Consider the following 23631-nt stretch of genomic DNA (forward strand, 5'->3'; position numbering starts at 1 on the left):
TTCGTATAAAACCAGCAGGAAAAATGCACCGGTTCTGCTTTGAGACCCGAAGGAACAGTTCACCCAGAAATGAAAATGTGCTCGCTTTCAAGCCATCTTGTTTCTTCATCGCTTGCTCAGCAATGAGTCCTTTGCAGTGAATGGGTGATTAATATCTGGCTGGATTTTGATGCGAGACAACAGGAGAGATTTTTTCACTGGATCATTCACAGACTCATATTTTAGTTAAAACGTCTCAATTGTGCATCATTGGGATGTTTTTAGCATCTGTTTGTTTCATTCTGACGCCACCCATTCACTACAGAGTGACGGAATGCTGCATTTCTCCAAATCATGGTCGGACAAATAGATTTTCACCGAATTAACATTTTTGCGTGAAGCGTAATTCTTTAAAGCGGCGACGCAACTCTAAAATCCGGTTTACGGAGTAAACACACATCACTAAAATTCTCCAGTCGTGGCGCTAGCGCAAGTAAAGTGACGCACATCAGGGATCGTTTACAGTATTAATGAAGAAAACATTTGCATGATTCTGCACCAGGCATTCGTCCAAAATAGCTCCGAGTTAATTACGACGCGCTACTAATTGCCGAGCGCTTGACACCGAGCATTGTTTCGGGTAATGGATTCTAATTGGCCGTCTTGATGATCTCCTAACAGCATCTTTCATATATTGATGCCTTTGCGTGTGCTGACGACAGAAATTAAGTCACACTGATGTTGAGAATAATGAATATTTTAAAGCACCTCTGTTTGGACTAGTCACGCTCAATTAATATCAAATATTCTAAAATAACATCATTTTTAGTAATATTATTATTAATAATAAGAAGAATAATTTACATTACATTTTTATTATTATAATCATCAGTGGTAAATTCAGCAGGGTCTCTTGAGTCTTTGCTGCAGAATAACTCTTGATGTTAGAGATTAAAGAGGCACACAGAATTACTGGATCAGGCGAAATATTATTAGCGTGACATTTTCCTCTGCGGTTCATGGAAACCTCTGTAAAAGTAGTTGTGGAGACATCGTGTGAACAGCACCGTTAGTCGTTCTCTGGCGGTGTTACTGGGTCGTGGGTTTGATTGAGGACACCGCGTCTCTAACGACCCTTGAGTGCTGCTACAGTCACGTGTCTAAACTCTGTATTCAACACCAGCCGGAGAGAAAAGACAAGAGATGATTATCACTTGACTCCGAGCAGAAAACACTGACGAGTCTCATCCTGCCTTAGATCTATCTATCTATCTATCTATCTATCTATCTATCTATCTATCTATCTATCTATCTATCTATCTATCTATCTATCAGTTTAGCATTTCTTCTGTACATCCACCTGTCTATTTATCTATCATTTGTCTATCCATGTATCAATGTTTCTACCAAATTTGAACCAATTTCAATAATTTTCATCAGTACATCCATCCATCTATCCATAATCCACCTGTTCATTCATCCATGCATCCAGCATCCATCTACCCATCAATATATCTATTCATCTTTCCATCAGTCAGTTTCCACCATTTCCATATTTATTTATTCTTCTATTCACCCGTTTACACTTTTTTCAACCATCAATATATCCATCCATTCATCTACCCATCGATCAATGTTTTTATCCATTCATCTATTTACCCTTCTTTCTATCCATCCATCAATGTTTGGTTTACTCTTCTATCCATCCATCCACCCATCACTCCTTTCATCTACCCAACCATCTTTCTACTCATCAATCTATCTATAATCTTTCAATTATCTATCCATCTTTCCATTCATCCATGAAGGTATCCACCCATCATGTATTTACTCTTCTGTCCATCCGTTTACCCACCCATTTTTACCCATCGTTCTATCCATCCATCCATCCAACCACCCATCTATCCATTTTATCCATCCACACACCTATCTTTCGGCCCATTATCGTCAATCTCGTCAAGCTACCAATCATCTATCCATTTTTCAATCAGTGTTTCCACTCATTTACATATTTACTCTTCCATCCATCCACCAATTTATGACACATCCGTCAATCCATCCATCCATCTATCCATCCATCCTTCTATTATATATCCATCTACCCATTGATTTATCCTTTAATCGTCTGTCCATCCATCACTATTTCTACCTATCTACCTATGTTTACCCTTCTGTCCATCCATCTGTCCACCCATCCGTCATCTATCTGACATGTAACGAAGGATACCAGGGACCGAGAGGAGGTCTGGGCTGCCGCAACTTATTGTTTCAGAGCAGCCGTTGGTACTGCCCAGTGATTGGCTTGTTCATGCGGCGTGAAATTCCTCGCGAAAGGCCAGAGCTGTTGATTCCGTCCTTCACACCCTCACCCTGCCCTCTAATTTATGACTTGCTGTTGCACCAATTAGCGCCGTAGGGCCGCGCAGCACCACACAGGTGTCCCAGTCCCCGTTAATGACTCGCTGTCTCGCTGCTTCCCGCCGCCGTGTCAGAGAGAGCAGAAGTGGAGATGACATTCTGCGTCGTGGGAGTCGAGAAAAACACACACGGAGAAGGATCCAAGGGGCCGAGAGGAGGTTCGGGCTGCGGGCCTTGTCGCTCCATCAGTGAGTCAGTCGACCTTTGACACCTCTGCTAAAGCGTACGAAGTGTTATACGGAGGCAGGCGGTGATTCTAGAGGTAGAGCGCGTGTTAGTTTAACAATACATGTACGTCCTCAAAGAAAGTATAACTAGCAATTACTAGGGCATGTGGCTAAAAATATAAAGCACATGCTTGACGCAATCTTAGAGGTGAATGTCTTTAAGTGGCTTTTATTGTGTTCGCCGTACTTTAATTATGATGGACTGTAGAGCGGGCTGTTCGGCTAGCATGCTGCTTATTATGACGACTGTAATAGCTCTCCAGCTAAACATCTGCCCACTTGGGTGAATCTCATAAAGAAAAGCCATCTTTTCGAGCTAAAAATCTAAAGTTTTGATGAAGTAGCATTAACTTGTCAAGGAAAAGCGTAGGGTTTAATTGTGGTACATTTCAATATTAGATTCGGATCTAAAATAACACAAAAGCAATAAAATGCGCATTTGATTTATGTAGTAATAATAATGAAAATGCTAAATTATATTAATTAAAAAAATTCTAAAATGTATCTCAAATTACAAAAGCGTAATCTTTGTTATTCTTAGTAGTAGTATTGCTGCTGAAAGTAATTATATTCTTCTATATTATATGTTAAATTTAAGAAATATGTGTACATTTTCTATAGTAATACCAAAAATTGTATTAATAATTTTACATAAAATTTAAAAAAGGCTAAAATATATTTAAAACGACAGAATATATTATTAAATGGCATTATTGTTGTTGTTGACTGAATTTGATAAACTGATGTTAAAATCGAAACTTGAACATGGAACATGAAAAATTCAAAACACTAAAATTAATCTAAAAATACAAATGTTTAGAACTTTTTACTAGACATAGAACTGTAATAAGCGCTAAAATTACTAAAGCAACATGTTTTATTAATAGCACTATTATTAATGTACATGTAATTACTTAAAATGCATGCAACTTTATAAATATTAAACAAGCAAATGCTATATATATTTTTAGTGTCCTAGGCCCGTTGACTAGCCGTGAAAAAGTAGGAAGCGGAAGCTGTTCACACCTGATTATCAGCGCGACTGGCTTCTTCCGGCTGAGTGGACTCTTTTATTAGTCATCTAAACAATGAAGCAGCCCAACAATAACTTGTGCTGACCTCAGCCAGAAGCCAAGAGCCCAAACCCCAGAGCCGGACACCGGCGGCCTAATCTGAACACCGTGATGGACGACGTGTCCCCGCGTCACCTCGCGTTTCCAGACGCAGCCTCCTGCATTTTTAACGAGCGGGAAATTTTATCATCTGTCATAGTAGTGTCTCTCCTCCAGGCAGCGCGCTGACGAAGTGTTTAATATCAGAAATGCAATATTAAAAAGCGCTAGGTCGGGAATTATCCATTACGGCCGAGAGGACGGGAAAAGCGCCACTGTCATGCCTGGCAAAGCCACTTAACCAGTACATTCGGAAGAGACACCTGCTCAGTCGCTCCATTTTCAATCATATCCCGGGACTCCGAGCTCAGATATGAAGAGCCGAATATATGATCCAGGCGCCATAAGCAGGTTTGGGGGATCGGGTTAATGGAATAGTTTGTGTAAAATCATTTACATGTGTTACATCAGCTTGTTCCAAACTCCCAATGAGTGCAGAGAAAAGTGAGGAAAACCTGCGAAATACAACCAGAGCAGCATAATATGCATCGTATTTTATAATAAATGCGAGATGCATATGCAATTTACATATCTTACATTACAAAAGTAACATATGCAGTTTATTTGATTAATTATAATAAGATATGCATGTAGTTGAAATCGTAACAAAGAGTAATAATTATAAAATACATACAAAATGAAAATTACTGTAAAGCGATAAAAGCATGATTTGTTTTTAAGATATGATGCTGTTTTTGGCATTATTTTAGATGATTAAATCTGAAGTAAAAATAAAAAAATAACAGGCTAATTATAAAAACCCCAAATGTTGGGATTTGTTATTTTTTTAATCTGAATTAAATTATTTGATTCACAATAGAACGGAACTGAGAAACGGCGCCGTTTTATGCACAAAACGAGCTCGAGATAGTTGCGGCGTGGGTTTAGCGTCTGCTCTCCTTTTCAAAACAGTCTGAAGACATCCGTGCATCGAGGTTATGAGTTCCTGGAGTTTTGTTGCTGGAATTTGTCTCCATTCTTGCATGTTGTAGGTTTCCGGCTTCTGAAGAGTCTGTGGTCATCTTTGACGTAGGTTTTGCTTATTAATGCGCCGGATGTTCTCTCTAGGTGAAAGATCTGGACTGCATGCCGATTCAGCTCCGCACTCTTCCACTATGAAGTCATCTGTTGTAATAGGTCCAGTGTGTGGTTTAGTATTGTCCTGCAATACACAAGACCTTCCCTGAAACACAGGTCATCTGGAGGGGAGCATATGTCGCTCTAAAATACCTTTCATCATTTATATATACTCCTTTCAGCATTCCAAACCATGCAAGCATGCACTCGAGCATCTGAACCCAACTGATAACAGACTGGAAGATCTCCTCTTCTTCTGCTTGGAGGTTTCCAAAAAGAATGGTCAATTTTTGGCACTTTTCCACTTTGAAATGTTCACATATGGCCTTTGGTTGTCATCTGCAGACGACACAGAGGGACGTGTTTACCGACAGAGGTTTCTGGAAGTACTCTCAGGCCCATTTAGTTATTACAGAATCATGCTGATGAAGACCACAAGCATCCAACAAACATCTTCAGCCTTGTCCCTTACGATTTTTCCAGTGTCTCTGAATCTTTTGAGGATATTATGCACTGTAGAAAATGAGGTTTGCGAAGCTTTTGTAATTTGACGTTGAGGAACGTTGTTTTTGTCTTCACAGATTGGAGAGCCTTTGTCTGTTTTTACTTCTAAGAGCCTCTCTAAGACTTCCTCTAAGCTTGATGACAATTAACTTCATTAATTTAGTTGCTAGATGTTCTCCCAGCTGAATCTTTTTAAACGTTTCTTGCTTTTTCAGCCCCATGCCAATATTTTTAAGGCCTGTAGCAGGCATCAAATTTGAAATGAGCTATTTTAGTGCAATATTTCTATTCTACTGGAAGCTATTTCTTGAATATTTCTCAGTTTAAATATGTGTTATATTCGTTGTGCTATATATCGACTCATATGGTATAAAAGTCTTTTAGCTTTAATTTTAATATGATGCATATATTGTTGCCATTATTTTAATAATAATATTAATAATGCTTTACATGCATTATTATGGTTAATAACGACAATGCATTTTGGATTACATCTGCAATCACTAATAAAGAAACATGCAAAATTCATTTAGAATTTTAGATTTCATATAATTATAATTAATATTAATTACATAATAATTATTCGTTGCCAAATTGTTCCACACGTTGCCAATTAGCTGCAGACCCAAAAATATGAAGAATGCACCAAAAAACCCCAATTACAATTAATTAAACCAATTACAGACAAAGCCTTTACTCAATGACAAAAATAGTCGTTGAACGCGATTTGACCGCGCATTTAATTACGTGAAAAAACGTCACGGAAACGTCTCCTTCCTCTACCGAACAAAAAGACATTATCCAGGTTAAAAATGGCCGCTGTCAATCTCTGATTTCTCCGAATTTCGTCGATCTTCATCTTCAGTGTTTTTCTCAAGACCGTGGGAAATGTCCACACATCTGCACCCGCCGATAGGCTCCGGTCCCCTCCGTCCAGATGCCAGCCGAAGCCGCTGCGGGCCCCGCTCGAGGCGTCTCCGGGCCCCGGAGGACAAACGCTAGCGTGACATCCCGTCTAGAGCGAGCGCTCGCGATTAATACACACACACGGCGGGGACTTTCTGAGAGCCCGAGATAAGCCTGGAACATGACGCCCGAAGGAGGTCCAGAAGAACCAACACTAACCACTGGATTTTAGATGACTGATCATTTTACAGTATACTGCCCATATTATATGTGTCACGAAAAAGTCGTATTTTGGTTTTGGGAGTCTCTAAAAACAGGTTGATGTGCATGCCAGCTCAAAAAACACTGTCCTTGTCTTATATTGATTGATTTTTACTTTACTTGCTCAACAGCTACCAAACCATCCGCTCTACGGTTATTTTTTCCAAACCCCTCCTTTGCGTAACACTTAACTGCAATTGATTTCATTTTCATCACATGTATGTGCATTATATTATTATTATTATTATTATATTAAACCACCACGGTGGCAGGAACAGATACGTCTCTAAAATGAATGCAAAACTACAACAACAACAAAAAAATGATGTGCATAATAATAATCATCACGATAACAAAAAGTCAGTTTTTAATAATAATAACAATACATTTTCATTAGTTTTACTTATATAATTAAATTAAATTAATCATTATTTACAAAAAAATACATATATATTATATAAGAGCACATTTGTACGTAATGTGAAAACGTGAAAGATCTCAGGAAATGTTATTTCTGAAAGCAACCGCGCTAATGGAAGAAAACAAACCCTTCACTCTGCCGGAGCTAAAGCGCACATCTTTAATATGGAAGAGGACAAACTCAGACGTGAAATAGACCTGAAGAGATCTGAAGCACCGGTGACCCGCTTCGTCTCGTCTGGCTCGCAGCAGGCAGCAGACTGATGCGTCTGAGAGGAAAAAACCATCACGACGACGCATGAAGAGGCCTTCGCTAATCGAGGCTCTTTTGTTTGCTTCCCTCAGACCTCCTCGTTCAGGCCCGGGTCATTACTCGCTCGGCTGGGCAAATTTGTCTTCCTTTCAGCGTCTCGAGCGGCGGCTGATTTAAGTTACCTGGAGGACCTCTGACAGCAAAAGCTTCACTGATTGGAGCTTTAATTCGGCCAATTATGCAGCTAATTAGCTAATTTACAGCTCAAGTGAAGCAGGACTTCTGCTGCCGGTGATCCGGCTTCGCTTTAAAACACTTTAAAACAGTCGGGAGTGAAGCGCACAGAAACAAATACAAAACACTGATCAAAGAAATACGTCGCCTCTTTCTAAAACTCGTCGATTTCTCAATGGTGGTGTAAAACAACACCCTTTTTACCTCGTTAAAAACAGCTTCGTTCATAGCAAGTCGTGTTGCTTTAAATGCTAATGAGCTGAGAGACTGGATAACTAGCTCATTATCAGGAAAAGCGATTCGCATAATTCATTAAAAAACCTTACACTCGTTTCTTACGGAGGTGCAGCTTGATCACAAATGATTTGCGCGAACTAACTCAACAGGGCGGAGCTAGGGTAAAACACCGGCTGCAATCAACAGTCGTGGGAGGGGCCTGGGTCTGTGTGACATCACACTGCCAAGAAGCTGAACACGCCTTGATTTTAGAAACGGGTCCCACATTTTACTTCAAACACAAATACTAAACCGCACATTTTCTTACGATTTTTATCGTTGGTTCATTATAAATATAATGCATCGGGAAGGTGAGGGGAAAAAATGATGACAATAATTAATGAATAAAAAGTTATTATTATATTACAGAATGTATTTTAAATACATAATATTAAGAAGAACAAGAACAAGAACAAACAAACAAATAAATGTAGTTTTTTTCCTGTAAACTCTTTTGATTCTGGCGTGAAATATCTGAAGGTGTTCTCGAGATATTTTATACTGGTCACCCGTGTGCTTCCGCATATATCAGTTTGATTTACAATGGACTGAATATGTCTGTAATGTTATGTAATGAATGCGTGTGTGTGAAGAGAGATCAGTGTTATACGGCTACTCTGCATTCCTCTGCATAACCAGCACGAGTCCCATTGATTTCAGCGGAGCGTGGCGTGGCCGCACGTTCAGATGCGCGCGGGCGAGTATAATGAATGCGTAACTCTGAATTAGCATGCCGTGTTACGCTGATATTATGAGCAGGTCACAGCGAAGGGCCGCTTCATAAATAAACATCCGGCGCTGTTTCCATGGCAACCGCTTTATCCGACCATTCGCATCAAATTGTAAGTCATCAAAAATAATTCCGGCATAAAATATTCAATTGTAATGCTAATTAAATGGCGATTTATCCAACCGAAGGTGTACGAGAATAGAAAGCGGATGTAAGTAGGCGTTAATAGAGTTTGTGTGGAATTCAAATAGCGGTGGATGTTGTCAATTTTATGACACTTTGAGCAACTCGATTGCTTACGGTTTCAAAAAAAATCTTCGAGTCTGAAATTTTGCACGTGAAAAAAATACGTTTATACTTTCAGCTGTCCAAAAAAAAAAATCGGATAAGGTTCGAATTTATGTTTTTTCACACAGAACTTATATGGAAGGCACAGGAAGTGGACAATGCATTCTGGGATAACAATTCGGACTTTGATGCAGATTTGCAACTGTAGATGTAAATGATCAGCCTACGAAATCTTGCTATAAAAGCACAAATAAAGTAGTTTATTAAACAATATTCTAGCTCTGTTTTTGGCTGGGTTGTAGTGCATGCTAGCAATGAGCATACTAGCACGAAAGTTTTACGTTTGGTCTTTACATGTTGCTAATCTAAAGACACAGTTCTAACTACATTGGTACTTATATTTCCATTATATTTATACAGAGTTTACAAATTATGACTGCATTACGCACAAGAATACCCAATGCTACCAGAATAACCTATCTGTGCTCTACACAATCTCAGTTTAGTGTTAGCATGTCGCTAAGCTAACACCTTAAATGGCAACTGAATATACTGAAATTATAGTCACAATATTCTCATTTACTGCATCAATGAATTGTGTTTTAAGCTATCAAGTATGCACTATATATATATATAAATAATTATAACATAATTAAACAAGTCAATTGGTCTTTTAGTCTGGTTTTCAAAAGGTTTTGGTCATTTTTTAGCTGAATAGTTATTCCTTGAGAATTGCATCAAATTAACAATAATGCACAAAGTTGTTCTTACATACAGTGAAAAAAAATGTAATTAAATACAAAGATTTTGCATAAACAAACTGATCTCAGCAATTCGTATATATTTTATTGTATGAATTTGTATGACTTAACGTATATGTTATATTCATGAGGTGCCAAATTTGGTAGGAATTTAATGACAGATTTTCCAAAAAGTACAACAACAAATATTTCAAAGAATGTTTTTTTTTCGATGTGCCAAACTTGTACGAACGACTGCCTGTGTATAAATTCATGCAAATTAGCCAGCTCATAAAATGTGTGTGAATCTGTCTTTAGATATAGTAGCATTTAAATAAATGTAACATTTTAAAACAGAACGACTGAAATAATAATTCATTTTAAAGTGTACTTCGGGTTTTCAGGCCTTAAAAATGAGACGCAGTCATTATGCTATTTATTTTTAGAACGGCGATTGCGTCAAAAGCCTTTGTGTCTCCGCCATTTGTTGCAAAGTTTGAATCTCTGAAAGACAGAAAAAAAAAAACAAGTTTGTCTGTTCATGTCAAAGCCCTCATAAAACCACCCTCGGGCTGCTTTTCAATAATCCATTACTGCGTGCATAAGTTTCGAACGCCTAAAAAGGCACTTCAGACTTTCCATCAATGCAAAAGAGCGAGAGGAAACGTGAGAGACCATTTACGTTAAAACCCGAGAGGTGCTTTCCCTCGAAACCCCTGCTGAATGCAGAACAGCTGGCGTCGAGAATAGCCAGAATAGTCACAAAAAGACTCGTTGAATCCGTATCAGATTCACCCACGTCCAAAAGCATTGCGCGATTACGTATATTTGTCTACAAGCTCGTCTGAAGATCAATCTGAGAGCGAAGAGACTTGCTAGATAATGAATATTCACCGTGGCCCTGAAGAGAAGAGATGAAATTCCACAGTCCCTCTCTCTACACATTGATCTACAGGGGCTTCTCACAGTCCATCATACTGTCAGCGGCTCCTGAAGCATCTTAAACAGAAAAAGAAGTGGAATGTGACATGCACTTGGTAGAACGGCAAAAAATAGCACAAGTTTGACACGTTGCATAAGGCGTTTGGCGCGTAACCATCAATATTCCAGTACGTTTTGGCTGGTTATCACACGCAAGACCATCTTACATCTGAAAACCATTTTTAATTGAACTTAAAGGCTCTTTAGAGGTTACGCTAGCGCTTTTCCAAGGACAAGGTGCCAGGGGCCAATTTGGAGAGTTTTCGCGCAATAGAAGAAGACAGGGCTTATGATACAGCGTAGCATCGAAAGCTGGATCTCGGTTCCATCAAGCTTCTGCGAAATTGCTCGTAACGAGCTAACGGGCCGCGGCGAGCTAAACGCAGCCGCTTCCGTTTCAAAAGCACTGGAAGTCACTGGCAGGTTGAAGCTTTTCAACCTCATTCGCCCTGTCATAGGACGGACTTAATTACGCCGCTCTCGGAGCCGCACGTCAAGCCGATGTGCCTGCGGGGCGCTGATCCGGGCTCTTCGCTCGCTGTGGGGAAACGCGCTCTGACACGCCGGGTGGGTTGAAGGCGGTCGGGTGGCCGGCGGCTTTCACACCTCCGACGGAGCATGGAAACATGGGAAGCTCAAAGTGACCTTCATACTGGGCCGAACAAAAGGCGACCGGAACGACTGACTGAGGTTATTACGGGTGAGGAGTCATTTATGGCGATAATAGAAGAACATTCACCTGTCCCGGGCCACTAAATGCCCATTCACAACAAGAATGATAGCTAAAATGATAACTATAGCGATAACATTATACGCTTATTAAGCCGGACGTCATGCGTCACGTGTTTCCGTATCCGAATGCTCTATCAGATTGCAGAAGCAAACAACAAACAGTGTTAATAGACCTTTTGGCTTAATGTGTCCCTATTAAGGATAACAAGCTCGTTCTTTGCCACTAGGTGCCGTTAGAAAGTCATGAACACTGCTTTAAATGAAATCGACCAATCACCGGAGGGGTTCGGAAAAGCGGATCGTTTGGGAGCCGCTGAACAAATAAGGTAAAAATAAACGCACATTATAAGAAAATGAAAGTGTTTTTTGACCTTGCATGCATGTCAACCTTGCACAATCCATAACAGGGGCGCTTTAATATTGATATCTAAATTTATAAATTTGCCTTTCTATATAGATGCTTTCAACTAATTTGAGCTGCCACTTACTGGACTGCAAGGCTCAAACTATTTCAAATATTGTATTTAGCTACAAACTCGACTGACACGCATTTTGAGGCGCGCTGGCAGCAAACTGGTCAGCCTACCTGAATATGTTCATAGATATATTTTTGGAATGGATATTTTGTTTGCAAGCATCCTACGTTTTTTGGCTTATTTCATTTAAACTCATAAAACTAGTAGTACTGACATTCCCGAAGATGTGAAAAGCCATTTACAATCGATCGTCGACTCGGATCATTCAGTTCCATCGACACACTAGCAAAAACAAGATAAAGAAGCCATTCATTTCGTAATTTCGACATGGCTTGTAATGATTTTAAAAAGGGGTAGTGTTGGCTGAAATGGATCTTCGTGACACTCCAAATCAATGTAAAAAAATGTACTTTTCATTCACTCCAATCGATTTAGCGAATAATTCGATTTATCATAACTTGTGTCTGAATAGATATGCATAGATTCCCCATTCGACCACTCCAAGCACGTAGATGCGTCCGCCATCTTGGAACTGTCAACTTGATTCACCATACTATGGATACGCAGACCATTCTTGAATATTCATTGTACAAACAAAACAAGTAACGGAGGAATAAAGAAAGTTTACACAAACCCTTAAGTCAATGAATCATGATTGTATTACAGTAAGACTGCGGTAACCGTGTTTTTTTGTTTTTGTTCGTTTGTTTTGGAAAAACCAGTGTTACTACACCTAACACGGTCAAACTATGGTTAGTGTAGCAAAACCACGGTTAATCTCTGCTTACCGTGGTTCAACTATAGTAACCATTATTTGATTTGAAATAATCACCTAGAAACCGCAAACCATCGTAACTTCTCCAGCACATTAACATGGGAAACCTGAGGTGGCCAAAGGACGCTCATTAATCGGCTTCCATCTGTACTCGAGCATGTCAAACAGGTTCCACTACCAATCCGACAGCTGCATGTATGAAATATAAAAGCTTTAATGCAGTGCTTTGCCCATGAACAGCAAAGAAACCCTGAACGCTGAGGTAAAGAAAGACGCGATTGTTAATGGGGGCTCTGAAAGCGAAGCGTGACCTACTTCAGCTCCGGACACTAATAACGAACAAATACACAAACAGAATATTAGTCATAAAACGTCATTATGCGTTATTTCAGACGGAGATGGTGTACGTTAACACACCTCGTTGGTAGCGATCTAATACCCGGCAGGCCTCACACCGGTCAAGATAATAGCTGAGAAAACACACATCCGTCTCAAATTAGCATAATAGTGTGTAATTTACGATTACCTTCCCAAAAATCACATTTGATCTAACATGCAAGACCTTACCCGTCAAAGCAGTGTAAAAACACCCTCTTCTGTTTGTATCCACATCGTTATACCAGCCTTCTAGGGAAATATAATTTTAGCCCAAGTGTCTAAAAATGTTCCACCTCATAAACATCCAAAAAATAGATTTTATTTCGCCCCCGTCTGGGAAATAATTGCGCAACGCATTGTCCAACTATTGACACAAACATCCCAGTGAATCTCTAATGACCAAGCCAGGTCTGGTTTATCTCCAGCCACCCGAGGTCACATGCCAGGTAATACTGGCCCTTGTCTTGCTAACAACCAGGAGTGTCACCGACTAACTATCTTCAGCGTCTGTTGACGCTACCATCTCGCCAAATTAATCCCCATCGGTGATGTGTCGTGCCAGGATTGGGAGTTTGTTACTAAAGTTGGTGTCCAGGCATCAATTTTGGACACAGTGGTTGCGTTCTAAAACCTAGTGAGCTGTATTGCTGTCTATAGCCACCTACGTAGAGAGCATGCTAACTGAAGGAGGGATTTGGCAGCAACTCTGAGCAGTTGGTTACACAAAACGTGAATGGCAGAGAGTTAGCATGTTGCTAAGATAATAATACAATACTTGATACAAAAATGCACAGAAAACCAAAAACGTGGAAAATTGCTTTCATTGGTATGACATTTTTACGGACTTTTCACAGATGGGCTGTGCTTTAGCATGCTAATGGTAACCGCTACAAATTCACAGCCTTCAACAAAACATTTTTAGACAATAATTGGATAGCTTCAATACGTAATATTAAAGCTACAGTAGACTAAACGCTCTCGGTGTTGCACCGTGTCTAGCAACCCAACACTAGCTTGAACCTGCACATACGTGGACATTCAGTAGCATGGGGTATTTTATGCCTGTAGGTCAAGCATGAACTGGGGATGTTTGTTCCTCCTGCGGATGCTCTTTGGTAATGGCGTACGCCCCAGTAGCCTGGGGTTCCCGCAGAGCCGGGTTCTTGCTATTTCATCAGAATCAGGAGAAATCAAAGCTGCGGGGACGTCGCTGTCAAAGCGGCCCGTGGGTCGACTGATCCGTGAGCTTTGATGTGCTCAGATGCTCGGGTTGCCATGTTGTGGGCAGTCTCACCTCTGGGCCGGATAGATGCGTTTGAAGTAGATATGTGAGACTGAACAGAGGTATTGTCGGTCCAAAAATATATGATGTATAAAACAACCGGTGAGATTTTCACGGATGTGTATTTTTGATCCCCGATCAAGAAAATGGTTTGTTTTGGCGAACGATTGGAATAAAATGGACTGCAATCAAATGCTCTCTAGAGCCTTTGCTTTCAGAAAATCATCACCAGAGCTGGGCATGATGGTCAATTTTACCTTGTTTAAAATAGTTCCAGGGAAAAAAAGAACAAACATTTCTATTTCTGATTGAAAATGTATATATGTATATATATATATATATATATCTATATATTTATATATCTATATCTATATCTATCTATATATATATATATATATATATATATATATATATATATATATATATATATATATATATATATATACTTACTACTACTTATATATATATATATATATATATATATATATATATATATATATATATATATACACACTGTAATTTTTAAAGAAAAAAACTAAAAATTTTGTAATATTTATGTAATATTACAAGTATTTTATAAAATATGTTGTATATATTGTATATAATATATAGTATATATGGTATATAATATACATAGATTAATCAACCATATATTTTCTATTAAATTATATATAATGATTCAATTCTAATTTAAAAATAAATCATGTTAGACTTTGCTTGTTTATAAAGCGTTTTTGTTTCTTCTTCTTTAAGATGGTTATTAGAGCAAAAAGTCTGGGAAGTTTTTAAATCCTGCAAATGTAAAACTACCCTGTTTTTTTTAAGTGCGCGTGCTGTTGTGTTACTGCAAATGCAATCAGCAAAAAAACAAAAAAAAAAAACTGCTGGCCAAAGCTTTTAGATATTCTGACTTGCACATTTTGCTCATGTTATTGTAGATAAAAAAAGTCGGTTTCATGAAAGTAACCGAAGCCAACTCAAGCTACCATTAATCAGTTATAATTCAATTCATACAACTACCTGCTAGTTTTAGTTAAACGCCCCCCAAAACTGATTACCGTGGTGCTTTCTTGTTAGCAACGCTATCTTTCGTGGCGAGCGAGGCTACAGGGAACTCCTTTTCATGGATTACAGCCTAAAAAAAGACCAGCCATCGTTACTCCCAAACGTCTCCTCGCTCCAGATCTCTTAATATGCATAAAAGACGCGTACGGCCCAGTTAAATAATGGCGGCGTAAATCAAGACGGGAAGAGCCTGTCCTTACGACGGAGATGCCGATGCATTACCCAAATAGCTCAATGACTCAGCGTAATTCTCCGAAGAGACCCTCCGTTGATGGCGCGCAGGAGGGAGGAGGCTTCATTGGCGGCGCTCCGTCACACTTGCCGAAACTATCAAATGAGTTTGCTTAATGAGCGCCGCGGAGAGCGAAAGCTGTAGCGGGATGGTAGAAAGCAGCCGAGTGGAGTGGAGGGTAGATTCATTCACAAAATGAAAAGCTCTCGCACTAAATTAAATTACTGCTGGAATGGAATTATGGGGGTGGTGTACTCAGCACCGGCGCACCGTTGGAAAGCAATACCGCTAAAAGCCTTTCAGTGGATTAATGCGAGCCCACACCTCCCCCATCGCGTCGTGTTTTCCTCTCGGTTTGTCATCTATCCAGGTGCTTATAAGCAGAGGCATCCCGTTCGCTTTCCGTCGAACGCCAACAGGAGATTGCCGTTAGCGACAACGGGCCCCATTTCTGGAAACAAAGCTGTGCTGCCGAAGCCGTTTTGAAACTCGCCAAGCTGCGAGATAATCGTAACGCGAAAACTACAAACTAGTAAAAAAGTTGCACACCGAAGCCACGCGACCATAATAGCTTATGGTCGCGTATCGTGTGCAAACTAGTTTGTAGTTTCAGCGTACGATGACTCAGAGATGGACAGTGTGATTTTTGTTTTTAAAAGTTGGAGCAAAACTCACAAAACATTCATTAGGCTAACATCTCTTTTAAAAAAAGTTATGTAAAGCGTATGTATAAACGTTTTCTGAAAAGCTTAGCTTTTAGTTAGTTATTCATTAAAAATGGTATGATTATATATCATTATATGAATATGTTCTCCAGCATGTTTAAAAATCACTCAAAATAAATAAAAAGGTCATGATCGATTAAAAAAAGTAAAAAAAAAATTTAAATACGGTAACAACATTTTTGGTTTTACGGTTTTAAGTTAAATTTACAGTTAATTAACGTAACTGATATAATGTTAATATACCAACCTATTGATGCACTTATATCTGTTTTCTACCTCTGAAATATACTGATAACCACGACAAAACATTCACTAGACTAGCATCTTTTTTTTAAAAAAAAGTTATATAAAGCGTAAATATAAAAGTTTTCTGAAAAGCTTAGCTTTTAGTTAGTTATTTACTAAAACTGGTTATTATATTATTACATGAATACGTTCTCCAACATGTTTTAAATATATAAATGGACATTATTGATTAAAAAAAGTTTTAAAACCATGTCAATTTAATTTAATTTTTAAACATTTTAACTGCATATGTGCTATTGGTTTCAACGTAACCATTTTTTTGTTTTTGATAAAGCTACAGATTTTGAAAGCAGTTTAAGTATTGTTGCATTATTGAAACAGTTGAATATTGAAACAGTATATTGAATATATATATATTCAATATAGTATAATATAGTAAGGTTTGTAAATTGTTCTCCTGTTAAAAATGGCTCCAATGTTTTCTAAAATGTTTCATAAAAAATGCTTGTAACATTTATAATTGTTATAAATGTAAAATGTTCCAAAGTTCCAAAGTTCGACCAAAATCTTTTAAAAATTCTGTTACCGTAAAACTTTACAGTAAAAATTTTATAAACTGTTTTGGAGATCATTAAAAAACGTAATTAACTGAAAGTTTTGAAGCTACTCAGTAGCACCACTGTTTCTTTACGTTCTTTATCACGTATTTGATGATCGTTTTGTAGATGTTCCGACTCAAACGCTTGATTTAACGTTGAACTGCAGCGGTGCCGCAGCAAAATGGAATATTTAAAAAAAAACGCATTTGAAAAGCCATCACTTGTTCAGCGCTTTTTCATTGTGACTCACTCACCTCTGAAAGTTTCAACGTCTCAAACTCTCAGGATTTCAAGAAAGCCTGTGAAGCCGAGAAACTTAAACAAACCAAATCGCTGTGGCTGCCAATAGTTCAACATCAAAAGTGTTGGTTTGCTTCCAGTGAAAGGATGACAGAGCGGTTTGTCTGCAGTCATCTTTTCTTTTATGAGCGGAGCGAATACAGTAGAGCTGTTCGAGAACGTGCAATCCAGGCGATTCGAGCATCGATTCCAGCTTGAACGATAAGCGTGATTGCGAATCCGAAGGGGAAAATATCCCGCCTTTGTGCGTTCGTTTACGTAGCAAAGTTGAGCATTTCCGCTCGTTTTCGAATCACGCCGTTAGCGCGGCCTTCGCTGTTACAACCCCAAAGCTCTTCGGCCGATATAAATTGCACTTAACCCGAGCCGGCCAGAGAAACGAGGGTGACAAACGGCGGTGGGAAATACATTGGTCACGGCAGCTCGCTCCGAACAGAGCGGCGCGGTGAAGACGGTTCGGCAGGGCTCGTCAGAAGGACCTCAACACATCAGAGTAATGGTCACTCTGACATCCCGATCGCTCTCGTTCTTCAACCGCCGTCACGTGCGCAGTCTGAATCAGCTCCGGAGGACTTCGTTTCGGGAATTGGGAATCGAGCTGGATTTGGGACATTATCCCTACTGAAGGCGCCACGGCACGCTAAACGTTATTTACTCTGCAACATGGTCTAAAGAAGCAATTGAGTAATATTAATAATAGTTCTGAAAGGTCGTCGTCGCTACTGAAACTGATACTAAACAGGAAACTATACTGATAACACTAGCAAATTTTAATCAGATATACGATTAAGATTAAATTAAATGATATGCATTAAGATTATCATAAATACAGTTTTTTGGTTGGTTTGTAAGTTCAGTTCTGCCACTGAATGATGAATTAATAATTAAAAAGGGTAATTGCCTTTTGACTTTTTTTTGTAGGCATAATTGTCAGACATAATCTCATAATTGTTATGAAGTCCAATTCTGATGGGGGAAAGACAAATATGTTTTCAGAATTTCACAATTCTGAGATTAAAAAGAATTTGATTGGTGGAAATAGGCTTCATACATCAGATTTAAAATAAAATATAAAACTATCTAGTTTGTTAATAAATAAAGACATATCAAATAAAGACATATATATATATATATATATATATATATATATATATATAAATAACGACAACCTAAACTGGTACTAAATACTAAAAATATATTCAAAATATATATGGATTTTAATACTCGCAAAAATCAAAAAGCTAATTTCAAGCAGAAAATCAGTTAGGAGCTCTTGTCCATCATTCAGACGCTTTTAACGCCATAATTAGTCCATAATTCATACTAACAGCTCATCTCCTGTTGTCTCTCCCACTTATTTATTTATAGCTGATTGAGATAAACGTTGCTTCATCAGTGCAGATTTCTCTCCTGATTCAGGCCAGGATCATTTCTGGAGGAAACGTCATTATGGATTAAGGACTCCTATTAAAACATTTCAATGCTGGATTTGTTTAATATTTTTGGTCTTCTCAACTGAAGGACAGGACTGGTACGGACTGCTGAAATGTTTGTATCAGTTGATCTGACTCTCATTCTGACGGCACCCGTTCACAGCAGAGCAAGTTTTTCCAAATCTGATGAAGAAACTGTGGAGTTCAAAGAAAAACGTATGTGAGAATAAAAACCCAGGCGTTAAAGCTTAGCGTCACCTCTTCACCCCCGATCGCTCTGGGACTGAAGGATGAAGGACTTTCAGTTGCCAATTATTACAATCATTGCCGCGTTTCGAAACTTTCCTGAATGCATCTGTGAAACTTTCTTGCCTGCGCAAGTTGGGTAATTACAGATAATTGTCGTAATCATGGTTAGTTCAGCACCTGCATTATCTGAGAGGAGCATTTCAACATCTCAAATAATGCTTTGGAGATGGAAGGGGGGGGTAGATTAAATAAACGTTGTAATACGTCGTTGCTGTCTTCCGTACCTGGGCACACTGGCATAATTACTCGGAGAATCCAGCGACAAGAATCATCACGCCAAATGAAGGCTGTGTAATCGCTACCCCAATCATAAGCAACATAATTGCTCTGACAATCAGAATGGCACTTTTCAGAGGCATGGGAAATGCTCGACGAGAAGAAAAAAGGCCGGCGTGACAGCTTGCATGAAATTTAAGCTCTTTTCTGGGCTTCCGTGTAACGAGTTTGGGTTAAATTGCTCTAAATTATGGGCTTCCGAATGCTATTTGATTATATTGCATGTTACGTAACTTCGGGCTGCGTGAAAACAAATATTTGTAAACTTAATTATGGCTAATGTTTCTTCGAAATGCCTCTCTGGTGAAAAGCGCAACACGGCGAGTCGGCGAGATTGTTCCCGGCGGATTGAACCTGTACTTGCCATCTGTTTCCCACACGACGTCAGAGACTACAAAGCTTTCCATGTAATGCTAACGTCTCAACATCTACTGTCTGATCGTATTGTTTCTTCAAGCTGAGGTGCTTTTCGCATATGCTTGCTTTTCCACAGGTCTATATAAATTATATATATATATATATATATATATATATAATATATATATATACGTAAATAGAATATAATGTAAAGACTCAATTATGTCCATTATGGTTTTACTGGCTCACAAAAACAGTATTGCTCAAAATTAACAAAGCATACAGTAACATCTGGTTGGCTGGTCTTGGCTAGTTTTAACTGGTCTCCCAGACTGGCTAGGTCGGTTTTAGCTGGTCTTTCCAGACTGGAAATGTGTCCAGAACCCCTGCTGACCAGCTTAAACCAGCTAAGACCAGGCTGGGAGACCAGCTAAAACCAGCCAAAGAGCCTTACGTACAATATAGTTTAGTAAAACAGATTAAAAACTAACATCCGAGTGATAAATTAATACAGAACATGCAAACTCCAAACCCACATTACCCCTGCTAGTTATTTACCTGGGCAGCGGGTTTGGCGTTTGCCACTGGCCTGCAGTCATGTGAGATGATTGTGGTTCGGATAAGCAGATGTGTCCCTGTCCCTTTCCACACGGTCTCCCGGGTGACGTCCGCAGACAAGCATGGCTAATAAGGGCCCATCAGCGGCGATTACAAGCAGCTCTGCCAGCCAAGATCCCCTGCAGTCTCCTGCTGGCGGACAGCCATCGTCGTCCCGGAGCTAGCGCTGCAGAGTCCCGAGCAACCAGAGATGGGCGAGATGCAGCTGGAAACACGTACCACAGATGCAGGGTAAGAGCATCCGCCAAACGAGCGAATGTTCAGTTCAGCGTTGTGTGGTGTTACCCATCAGCTACTGCAGACAGTAAAACACGCAGGAAAATCCAGTTAGTTAAGTAAAACAAACTAAGCTAATGAGAACTAAGCTGCTGTTACTGATTTATAATATTGTTAAACTGTGTAGGTTAGCTTTAATGCTAACACTAAGCTAGCAAATGTGGGAGGAAGCTTCTCATTTCCCTATATCCTAAAGGTATTGTCAAATCGACTAAGCTAACTGATTTGCTTAGCGTTAATAGTTATACTGTGCCATGTTGGTTAGCCGATAATGCTTACAGCAACGCGAGCCAGACTGATGAAGCATGCAGTGCACTAGCCAAGGTGTGAGGAAGTTGGCTTCGCGAAATCGAGTGTGTCATTTGCGTCTGAACTGTGATGTTGGTATGCTAGCGGTGCTGCAGTGTCAGTGTGAGGGCGAAATACTGTGCTTTTACTGTGACTGTCTGGAGGAAGCGCTCTGAAAAACTGACCATCTGCAGGTTTTACATAAAGTTCTGCTTCTCCACAGTTCTGCCCGGATTTAATTACGTGAGAGAGTCGAAGGAAGTGCTGGGAAGGAGAAAGATTCACAAAAGCTTGATGCACGACTGCAGTCCAAAGCGTAACTTGATTTAATGGTAAATGTCTAAAATCTTTATTCAGGATTAGCTTAGTTTTGTCAGCTTTATTATTTGACAGGGTTTGACTTCTTCAAACTTATAGAAACATTAATATTACTGTATGATTAGCATTAGCAAAACTAACTCAAAGGGTGTTTTCCAACCTAGCAGGTTGCTAGCTGAGCGTTTTTTTAGTTGTTTCACTAGTCAAACCAAGTCTAAAAAGCTATCTTGACTACATTAAGTTAGCTTGTAGCTGATTTATTGCTAATTAAAGTTGTTCTAACATTAACTCCCAAATAAACAGTTTTGTTAAGCTACATTTGACAGGTAATCTTCAACTAGACAGTAACTTTAAAGACAACGCACAAAGACAACAAGCCACACGATTAGCATTAGCCAAAATGAAGAGCTCAGCTGTAGTGAGACGAATCTTAGAAATGAATAGCAGAATGAAATGATGGGTTGAGAAGCTCCTGTAATGAAATGCAGAGGACCACGCTCGTTAATTAATTCGTCTGTTGAGCCATCACAGGTCACAGGCTAAAGCGCTAAAGCTAGTGCCACCCAGACATCTCGTAATTACATGCTTTCCTGCTTATTGGCCACCACTTATTCTTTTTAATTACTTTGATGTCCATGCTAAAAAAACACATTGAGACTGCTGACGCTCAATGTCATCGGCAATCTGTTTGAGGAATGCGACGATAATTTATGGTTAGCATGAATAGCATTTAATATTTGCCCATTTGTACAGTAAATGATATCCAAGGGTTGAAGTAATAATTACAACCTTTTGAAAAAATGGTTCAGAAGTCACAGTGGCAATGCTAATGCATTCAACAGCTTTGCTACGTGGTTGAAATGTAGCTTGTTGAATAACAAAAAAATTGCTAGGAATTTAAAGGCATGTTTGCAAAAGAAAAACACGGATAACAAGCCTCTGTAAATATTTTATTGACGTACCATATTGATGTCTTTAATCTATAATAGCGCCCTGAGCTCTTACTTGCTGTTCTGCCGTGTCTAATATGTGTCTTCAAGCACGTTTCTGAGGTGGAACCAGTTCAGATGTGGCTGCGGATGATAAGAGCCCCTCTCCACCTGATGCCCGTTCTCCGCTCGCTCCTCGTTCCCCTGCTCTCCGGAGCCCCGGCGTCGAGACCTAATCCCGCTCGCGTGGAGGCGGCATTTTGTTGAGAGCGAGCTGACATTGACCTTCAGTTTTCATCCTACCAATTTCTCTGTTCTTTCAAGGAAGCATGAATCTAATTTAGGCCTGGGAGCTTCACGGCGCTAGTCTTTGATCTTCGGCTCTCGACGAGTACAAAGAGCGAGCGAGACGTCGAAAGAGAGCGGCAGAAAATCAAGGAGAGACAGGAAGAGAGAGAGGAAATAATCCCACTTCCTAGCGCTGACAAAGCGACACGTCTGTATGTTGAATCACAAATTTTGTACAGTATTATGACTTAAAGTAAGTAAGAAGGTGAAGTTTTAGCACCTTTGTCAACATAAAATCAAAACTGTCCCTACTTATAATGTTGCGCACAATACAGCGTAGCATGTTTATTCCAACAAAAAGAGTTTGTATTAATAGCAACATTTGTAGAAATAATCTTTTTTATCGACGACATGTGAAAAAGTTTGTAGTGCACAGGTTTCCTGGTTGTCCAAATTTTGCATGCAAACACTTTAGAAGTTAACAATATGCGTCAAAAATCGTAACGTCAAAATTTTACTATTTCGCTATCAAGCTAGCTTGAAGTTAACATAACAACGCGAGTCGAAAGTCATGTGTACATGTTAATATTTTAGCGTTGAGTTAACGCAACATTATGTGAGAATAGTTCTAATGTTCAAATTTTATGGAAAATCCAGCAATGTTTTGCAAAAAAACAACTTTGTTTTGGCGAAACGTTCTCATGAATTTTGCATGCTAACATGCTAACACAAAACAGCGCTATAAAAGTTACAAAACGTCAATTTAATACTTTTAAGTGGAATCAAATTTCTTTTTTTACTCTAATTAAATTCTCGTTCTTGTCTTCCTGCGCACAATTCATCAATTTCAAGGGAAAAAAATAATTGTCGACGTGAACAATTGTCAAAATGTAGCACTTGCTGTCTCCTTCTTTTTCGTCTGGCATCGCGGAGTTTGAAAATGTAAAAAAAAAAGGTTGTGGTGCACATTTTTTGCCCTAATGTGTGTTCTTGTTCATTATGAACAATTTGTCGTTGAAGGTTATTCAAACAAAAAAGTTGTAATTGAAATCTTTTTGATATTCATCTGCCTCTGAGAGGACTTTTCAGTTAGCATTGCCTAATAAGCGCTGTAATTTACTAGTTTAGTTAATGCAGTAATTTAATGCCGGTTAACGTTGATTTAATATTTAATAAAGGTTACAGCGAATAATGACGTAATCTGAAAGAGAAGCGTTACCTTCGAGACGCTCTCAAGGGTAATTTTGACCTTCAGTCTTAACA

General features: G+C 39.1%; 1 long non-coding RNA gene across 1 annotated transcript in view; it reads right to left on the bottom strand.

Annotated features, from left to right (window-relative positions):
* Positions 1-23110, bottom strand: part of LOC122327855 — a 36130-nt gene extending 13020 nt beyond the window's left edge. The window contains exons 1-2 of the long non-coding RNA XR_006247728.1: positions 22157-23110; positions 20210-20564 (exon numbers count right to left, since the gene is read on the bottom strand). This is a non-coding gene — a long non-coding RNA (uncharacterized LOC122327855). The remainder of the gene's footprint in view (positions 1-20209; positions 20565-22156) is intronic.
* Positions 23111-23631: the final 521 nt, after the last annotated feature.

This window comes from Puntigrus tetrazona, chromosome 22 (assembly GCF_018831695.1).
Source record: "Puntigrus tetrazona isolate hp1 chromosome 22, ASM1883169v1, whole genome shotgun sequence".
Lineage (NCBI taxonomy): Eukaryota > Metazoa > Chordata > Actinopteri > Cypriniformes > Cyprinidae > Puntigrus > Puntigrus tetrazona.